The sequence below is a fragment of the Lathyrus oleraceus genome, chromosome 2 (assembly GCF_024323335.1).
Source record: "Lathyrus oleraceus cultivar Zhongwan6 chromosome 2, CAAS_Psat_ZW6_1.0, whole genome shotgun sequence".
NCBI classification, from domain to species: Eukaryota; Viridiplantae; Streptophyta; class Magnoliopsida; order Fabales; family Fabaceae; genus Lathyrus; species Lathyrus oleraceus.
The window spans coordinates 66,501,132-66,509,723 of record NC_066580.1 but is presented as its reverse complement, the minus strand read 5'-3'; positions in this window follow the sequence as shown (position 1 = coordinate 66,509,723).

Here is an 8,592-nt window from a genome sequence, read left to right as displayed (position 1 = left end):
TTCTCTGAATACACGAGGTTTGACCTTCTTATCAAAAGCTTTCTTCATCCTCTACTAATATAACTGACCATGACACATGGTAGTTAATCTCTTCTCTTCAATCAAATTCAACTGATCAAACCTTGTAAGACCCCAATCTTGACCCTAAGATCCCTCATGCAATCTCATCATAAGAATTAGCATTGGGGTCATACCTTGGCATCCTCCTTACTCCTCTTTCATTGGGTTTGTTTTGGGAGAGATCACCAAGCACTATGTGATTGTGTCATACTTGTATTTTATCATTTTACTAACCAAAATACCAAAAATATGTCTTTGCATTTGCCTAACTCTTTTGTAGGAAAGGCATGATCACCATTGATCTATCAAGTTTATACCCAGGGTTTGAGACCCTCATAACAAAGAGCACAACCATGAATTGATCCAAGAATGTTTATGAGCATCATATATGAGTTCCATTGATTCCTACATGTTATATTGATCAAAACTGGGTCTCCCTAGACCACATCTCCTACAATTTTCACCATATGAAAATGATTCCAAGAGAAAAGTTACTCTATATAACATTCCAAACAACTTTCATGTTGATACATAGAGCTAGGTTTGCTTGGAAAATCATTTTCTATGTTGAAACATTATAGGTCATTTTGTCTAAACCCTAATTTGAAAGTCAACTACCCAAGGCCATAACTTACTCAATTTTTATGAGATGAAAGATTTCCAAGTTGCAAAATCAAATTCAAGATGTCTAATTCAACTTTGATGTTTGGAGTGAGAGCAAATTCAACTTTTATGAGCATGTGATATGAGGATACATTATAGGTCATTTTTGACATATACAATTGAACAAGTGATTTTTCCAAACTTCAAAAATCCATAACTCTATCATTCTAAATCTAAATGACATGACATTGGTGACCATTTTGAAGGTCTTTGAAAGATTTACAACTTTGATAAAGACTTGTTTCTCATTTGAAGTTCACATAAAAAGTTAAGCAAGGTGGAATATTGAGATATATAGCTTGACACTTAGAAAAATTTTCAACATGTTGAAATTTCCAAACTTCCACCTTAAAATTCTCCATGTTCCAAGCTCCAAATGAAAAAGTGTTCAACATAAAACTTGTTCCCTTGATCCAAGCTTTCCAAAGAACCCAAGTTCATGCATTTTGGACAAAGATTGCTAGGTCAGACCAGGTTTGATCAGCTGAGTTTAATTGAAGAGAAGAGATTGACTACCATGTGTCATGGTCAGTTATATCAGCAGAGGATGAAGAAAGCTTTTGATAAGAAGGTCAGACCTCGTGTGTTCAGAGAAGGTGACCTTGTGCTTAAGAAGATCTTGTCGTTCAAACCAAATTCTAGGGGAAATGGACTCCCAATTATGAAGGCCCATATGTTGTTAAGAGAGCCTTTTCAGGCGGCGCTTTGATTCTTACAACTATGGATGGTGAAGAGTTCACTCGTCCTGTGAATGCAGATGCAGTCAAGAAATACTTCGCCTAAAAAGAAAAGAACAACTCGGTAAGTTGAAAACCCAAAAGGGAGGCTTAGGCAAAAATGAGCGTCTCAGTGGATTGAAAACCCGAAAGGGCGATCCAGGCAAAAATTAGAGACATAAAAACAGAAAAATTTTCCCGATAAGTTGAGTACCCCACCTTGGGGCAACTTATGAAAAAATTAGGGATTATGCCAAGTAACTGCAGACTGCTGATCGACTAGTATCGGAAAGACCTTGGTTGAGCACAAGGGTTGACGTCGATTCATCATCCCAGTAGCAGTCAAGAGCATAGTGGATATCAAGAGTTGGTAGAAGGATTAAGGATCATTTGTATTCAATGTAAACCTTTTCCATATAAATTACCATTTTCAACTTTGTAAAAATCTATGGAGTCTTGTCATTTACAGACTACCATCCCATTAAATAAAGTTGAGCTTTTGTCCAATTGTTTCTACTCTTATTTACTTCAGCCAATAGTTTAAATTTTATTATGATCATTTTGGAAATTTAAAATTTTTAATCAAAATCTTTTTTCTTAAAACATATAAAAACAAGAATTTTTCAAAGCAATTAAAAGGAAGTATCAACAGCACTTCAAAGAGCAGTAAGTCCTTAAGTGCTAAGCATCAGAGGTTTCCCAAGCATTTATCCCTTTGGGTATCCCTAGTTGTTTATGTTGATCCAGTTCCTCTAGAGAGTGTTTCATCCCAAGCGGAGCTTCGATTCTTTTCCCCAGCTGAGTTGGTTGATTCAGTACCTTGCGGCGTGTTACTTCCCCGACAGAGTTTCTGTGTTCCCCAACGGAGTGTGTGTTTCCTCGATAGGGTTGATCTTCAACAGAGTTAGTTGTTTTCCCTAGTAGATCGCGTTGGTTCCCCCCACCAGTCTCCATCCTCCTTGCTCCCAGTCAGAGTTTCCTCCTGGTTTCTGAGAAGCTATTTGTGTTTATCCTCTATATGGTTGTCCCCCATTTGATATGGTGTTGACCTAAAATTCCCTGCAGACTTGATAATGTTTCCTCTTCTCAGCAGATCTCCTCTTCCCTCAGCTAGATTTGGGCCTTTGGGATGTTGATTTCTCTATTCTCCAGCAGTTGTCTCCCTCTTTTTGTGGATTGACCGAGGATTGTACGGATGATTCAAATTCTTTGTGACACCTTTGTATCCTTTGTGATCGTTTTGTCAGCATAATCATCATATATATACATATACATATACATTCATATAATTTCATAATTGCATATTGGCACCATCATATCTGATTAACTTGTCGGTTTGAGATTCTCATTCTCTGTTATGGTGGTACGTTATCCCCATACGAACATCGGTGTCTGTCCTCCCTCAATTATAGAGCGTCAGCCCCTTAGGCAGAAAGACTTTAACCTTTCTCCTCTTCCACACTGAGTTGTTTCCTCGTGGATGATTATTACTTCAATTTCCTCCCTAGTTAATTATCTGGATGGAATCACTCCCCTTGAGTTATATCCTCATTGGGTTGAGTCTTGATTGACTGTTTCTTTCTAGATCATGCCTAGATAGATGCTTTGAGTCTCCTAAGAGTTTATTACCCAGTAACTGGTAGTAGTCTTCTTAGTTTGCAGTTTGTTAATTCTTGCCTAATACCCGACATAAGTACCCCTGTTTTCCTAGCAGTGGAGTTCCTAGTGGATTCATTTGTTTCTGATTCCCCAAGAAGTGTATCCTTGATATGTTCATCCTAACCGGTGACAGATATCTTTCTTTCCCATGCCTGAGTCTATCCTTGATATGTTCATCCTAACCGATGACAGATATTCTCATCCTTGGTATTCTACCCAGTAAAAAGGTAGTTGTAATCCCTATTTTGCTCCCCAGAGAGTTAATCCTTGATATGTTCATCCTAACCGATGACAGGTTTCCTTCTCTTTATGGTATTCTACCCAGTAACTGGTAGTTGTAAACCCTATTTTCTCCCGCAGAGTCTATCCTTAATATGTTCATCCTAACCGGTGACAAATTTTCTCTTTGATGGTATTCTATCCAGTAACTGATAGATGCAATTCCTATTTTCTCCCCTCACAGAGTCTATCCTTGATATGTTCATCTTAACCGGTGACAGATTTTCTCTTTGATGGTCTTCTATCCAGCATTCGATAGATGTAATTCCTACTTGTTGTTCAGTTGGTATATCCTTGATATGTTCATCCTAACCGATGACGGGTATCCTCCTTAACAGTCCCAGACAAGTCTATCCTTGATATGTTCATCTTAACCGATGACATATTTTCTTCCTTGTTGAGTCTATCCTTGATATGTTCATCCTAACCGATGACAGATATTCTCACCTTTGGTATTCTACCCAGTAGCCAGTAGTTGTAAATCCTATTTTCTACAGTTTTCCCCAGCAAGGCTATTCTTACCTAGTAACCGGTAATGAATACTCCCTTCTAGAAATTCTCAGCGAGTCATCCTTGATATGTTCATCCTAACTGATGACAGATGTCCTCTCTGTCAGATCTTTATTATCTCCTCACCCAGTAACAGGTAGTAGATAATAAATTTCTGCTCCTCTTGTGTTGAAGTTTATTTCTTCCTCAGCCGAGTTGAGTGTGCATTTCCTTAGTGAAATCGCTTTTCCTGCATGATTCAAGTACCTCAGTTTTATCCTGGCTTACTCGTATCCCCTGCAAATCTTGTTGTTCCCCAACTGAGTCTTTCCATTTTATATGGAATTCCTCTAGTCCCCCAGCAGTTTTAAGTCGTAGCCCGACCTACGCATAACTCCTTTATCCCTCAGAGTCTCTGTCTCCCCAGTGAGTTTTCCTTACGGAATGCATTATAATCCTGTGGAATTTCAGTCTCTCTGATTTGTTTTCCTTTGTGGCAATATTTCCCCATAAAGAGTTTACTTTTACATTCACATCATATGCGTCATGAGGTCTCTTAGGGACCAAAATTTGTTTCTATATGTTGTTATTTAAGCCTATTCTACTGAGTCGACATGAAGATTTTAACCTTCGCCTCTTCAGTTAGAATGTCCTTAAATAGGGGCAGCTGTAAGACCCCAATTTTGATCCTAAGATCCCTCATGAAATTTCATCATAAGCATTAGCATTGGGATCATACATGGCATCCTCCTTACCCCTCTTTCATTGGGTTTGTTTTGGAAGAGATCACCAAGCACTATGTGATTGTATCATACTTGTATTTTATCATTTTACTAACCAAAATACCAAAAATATGTCTTTGCATTTGCCTAACTCTTTTGTAGGTAAGGCATGATCACCATTGATCTATCAAGTTCATACCCAGGGTTTGAGACCCTCATGACAAAGAGCACAACCCTGAATTGATCCAAGAATGTTTATGAGCATCATATATGAGTTCCATCGATTCCTACATGTTATATTGATCAAATTTTCTTCAAGAGTTTGAAGGTGATTTGCCTTGGAAACCCTAGTTTGACTAGGTATCTTGAGTAACTTCTCCAACAAGCTATCTCACCAATTGATCAAATTTCTCAAGGGACACTCCAAAATTCATCATCTTATGCATATATGATCTACCATGAGCCTAGAAAGTCAAGAGAATTGAAGGTTAGCAAGTTGGTTGATGGTGGTTGGCCAAATGAATTCATCTGATCAAAACTGGGTCTCCCTAGACCCTATCTCCTACAATTTTAACTATATGAAAATGATTCCAAGATAAAAACTACTCTAAATGACATTCCAAACAACTTTCATGTTGAGACCTAGATCTAGGTTTGCTTGGAAAATCATTTTCTATGTTGAAACATTATAGGTCATTTTGTCTAAACCCTAATTTGAAAGTCAACTTCCCAATGCCATAACTTGCTCAATTTTTATGAGATGAAAGCTTTCCAAGTTTCATAATTAAATTCAATATGTCTAATTCAACTTTTTATGTTTGGAATGAGAGCAAATTCAAATTTTATGAGCATGTTATATGAGGATACATTATAGGTCATTTTTGACTTATACCATTGAACAAATGATTTTTCCAAACTTCAAAAATGCATAACTCTATCATTATAAATCCAAATTACATGAAATTGGTGACTATTTTGAAGGTATTTGAAGGAGCTACAACTTTGATGAAGACACGTTTCTCATTTGAAGCTCACATAAAAAGTTAAGCAAGGTGGAATATTGAGATATATAGCTTGACACTCAGAAAATTTTTCTACATGCTGAAATTTCCAAACTTCCACCTCAAAATTATCCATGTTACTACCTCCAAATGAAAAAGTGGTCAACATCAAACTTGTTCCCCTTGATCCAAGCTTTCCAAAGAACCCAAGTTCATGCATTTTGGATAAAGATTTATAGGTATGCACATGACTTTAACAGGGCTGCATCATTGGAAAGAATCAATTGTACAAATTTCAGTTCACAATGCCTTGCCATTCAAGCTTCATTCAGACTTCATTTTGAATCATTTTGGACCTTATTACATTGCATCACGGGCCTGTACATGCCCATGCACTCGTGCCATTCATATTGCCAATTTTGGACAGATTTTTAAATGTGCAAATATCATTCCCTTTGGTTATAAATAGAAGGCTTATGAGCTCATTTGAATCACACTTTGCACGCCACCTTTTCCCCCCATTGAAACCCTCTCATTCTAAAGGAAAACCTGAGAAAATTCAATTTGAAATTTGAGTTTGAATCTCAACTGTTAGAGATTCAAGAACTCCAGGATCCACAGTCTTGGAACCTCTCCAATCACTTCCTATTAGCTTCTCAAGTGTGATCAGATCGTGTTTGAAGCAAGCAACATCAAGAACTGCATAGCATTGACGGTAATTTTCAGAAAAACTTCATCTCTTCGATTCTCACTCAATTCTACTTAATTCTCTTGGATCTTTGGTTGTCTAAAGTCCTACCAATGTAGGCAAGAAGATTGAGTTGCTTAGAGGTCAAATCGAAGCAACTCAGTTGACACACCTCAAAATTCAACTCCTCGTATCTTTCTATATATGTGGAGTTAGTTAAAATTAAGGTCAGGTTCGTGCTCTATGCCCCTTTTTCTTTCAGATCATATCCTCCTTTTTTATTTTGGTGATGGTTGAGGGTGGACCAGTCCGGTGAGGTCTACCAGAGAAGAAGACCGGAGTTACATCTCCGGCGGTGCGTTGGCACGTCTCCCAGCCATAGGATCCAGTTGATTTATTTTAATCCTGAGCGTACATGATGATTACCACACGTGTGATCAGTTGACTCAAGTGCATGGTGGATTGCGCGCGCTTAGCCACTTGATCTGCCACCTCAATTAATGAGGGAGATCAAGTGGCTCACATTTTTTTATTCCTTTGATTTTCATTAATTCATATTAATTTTAATATTGATCCAAAAAATATGAGAGTTTCACCAAAAAATTTCCTCTTTCATATTTTGAATTAAAATTAATTTTTGGATCATTATTAATATTTTTCATGATTTAATTGATTTTGTGTTTGTTTTTAATTATTTAGAAATACTTTTAAGTCTTTAAAAATTCTGAATTTTTTTCTCCAAGGTCCTTTGACCTTGTTTGACCTATGATAAATCTCATGACCATTTCTTTGGTGTTTTGATGAGGTTTTAGGAATTTGACAAACCATATTTAATTAAAATGTATTATTTTAGTATTTTTAATTTGAATAAATGCCAATTAATTGTGTTGACCAATTGTGATTAGTTGTTTGAGTTTGACTCTTGTTGTTGGGCCTTGGTCAAGATTGATTTGACTTTGTCAAGTTATTATCATTGGATTTAGGGGATTGATGGAATGTACATTCCATCTCCCAAAATGAATGGATGATATTAATTTGGTAAAAATCCTCCTTTGACCAATTTGAGTTTTGATCCATTCCCCTCCCTCTTCATCTCATTCCCATTCTTTATGCATTCATCTCATTTGGCCCATGATATCTCAAAGTTCTAAGGCTAGTTGATTGAAAAATCAACATAAATATGGATGAAATTAGGCCACCTCTTTTGCATATTCTTTTTGTGTGTGGTATGTTTCATGAGTATAGTCCATTATACTTTATCTCTAACATGCATTAACACCAAAATTCTATTGCCCGACCTTAAATAGTTGTGACTTCTACATAAGTCCAATTACGATTGCTTAACATAGCGCTAAATTTGTGACATAAAAGGCATAGAATTCTAGTTAGTGAGATTGTAAGTCTCCCCTCTTTCATGGTATTGTGTGGAAACTTGGCCTTTTTTCCTTCCTTTGGAAGATGTCTTGGCTCAAGAATCCATGCTTGTGATAAGTGGGTTGAGTGTTCTCCAAAGAATGACTTAAAAAATGAAAAGCAAAAGCAAAACAATACTAACTTCTAACTCATTAACAACTAACTTTTAATTTCAAGCCATTTACTTTAATGTCATTTAATTTTAGTCTTTATTCATTTTCCATTATTCATACCATTCTAATTATTTATGTTAATACAATTTTCACTTTGTCCACTTGGACCATATTGTGTGATATATTCCATTTTGTGTATACTTTGTTTGTTTGTGTGGTCTTTGACCATTAATGCATATAATAACAACAAAAACCCTAAAAAACTTTTGTATGGACTGTTAACTTGATCTTGGACTAATGGACTTAGAACTTAGGCAACATTCCTATGCTAAAGGACTTGGCCAATTCCAACTTTTGTGTAACCAAGTGATTGCAATTTGAAACTTCATCTGATACATCTTTCAAGATCCCTTTGAGTTCATCTGCAACATGATCATTGTGAAGTTGTTATTTTAAACTTGTGACTTGTGGAATTCATTTGTTACATGGGCTAATTCGAAGAAGATCATGGAGTGGCTAAATCTTGGATGTGGCTATCTTTATTTGATGCCTTGATCTTCAAGATAATATAATTGTGCATTTGTGTGTTGCTTGATTCTAAATGTCCAAGGGAATTTGGGTTTCTATTGACATTCTTGTCTATTGTATTGCTACCCATTGGTCAAATCTTTTCAACCCTTAACTTTTAATTTTGTGCATAGGATTAGTCTCTTCATCTCCTCTCCATTTTTTAAATTTCAAAATCTCTCCCTCCCTTTTAAAAAAATTTCTTTGTTTGAACTAGTTTTG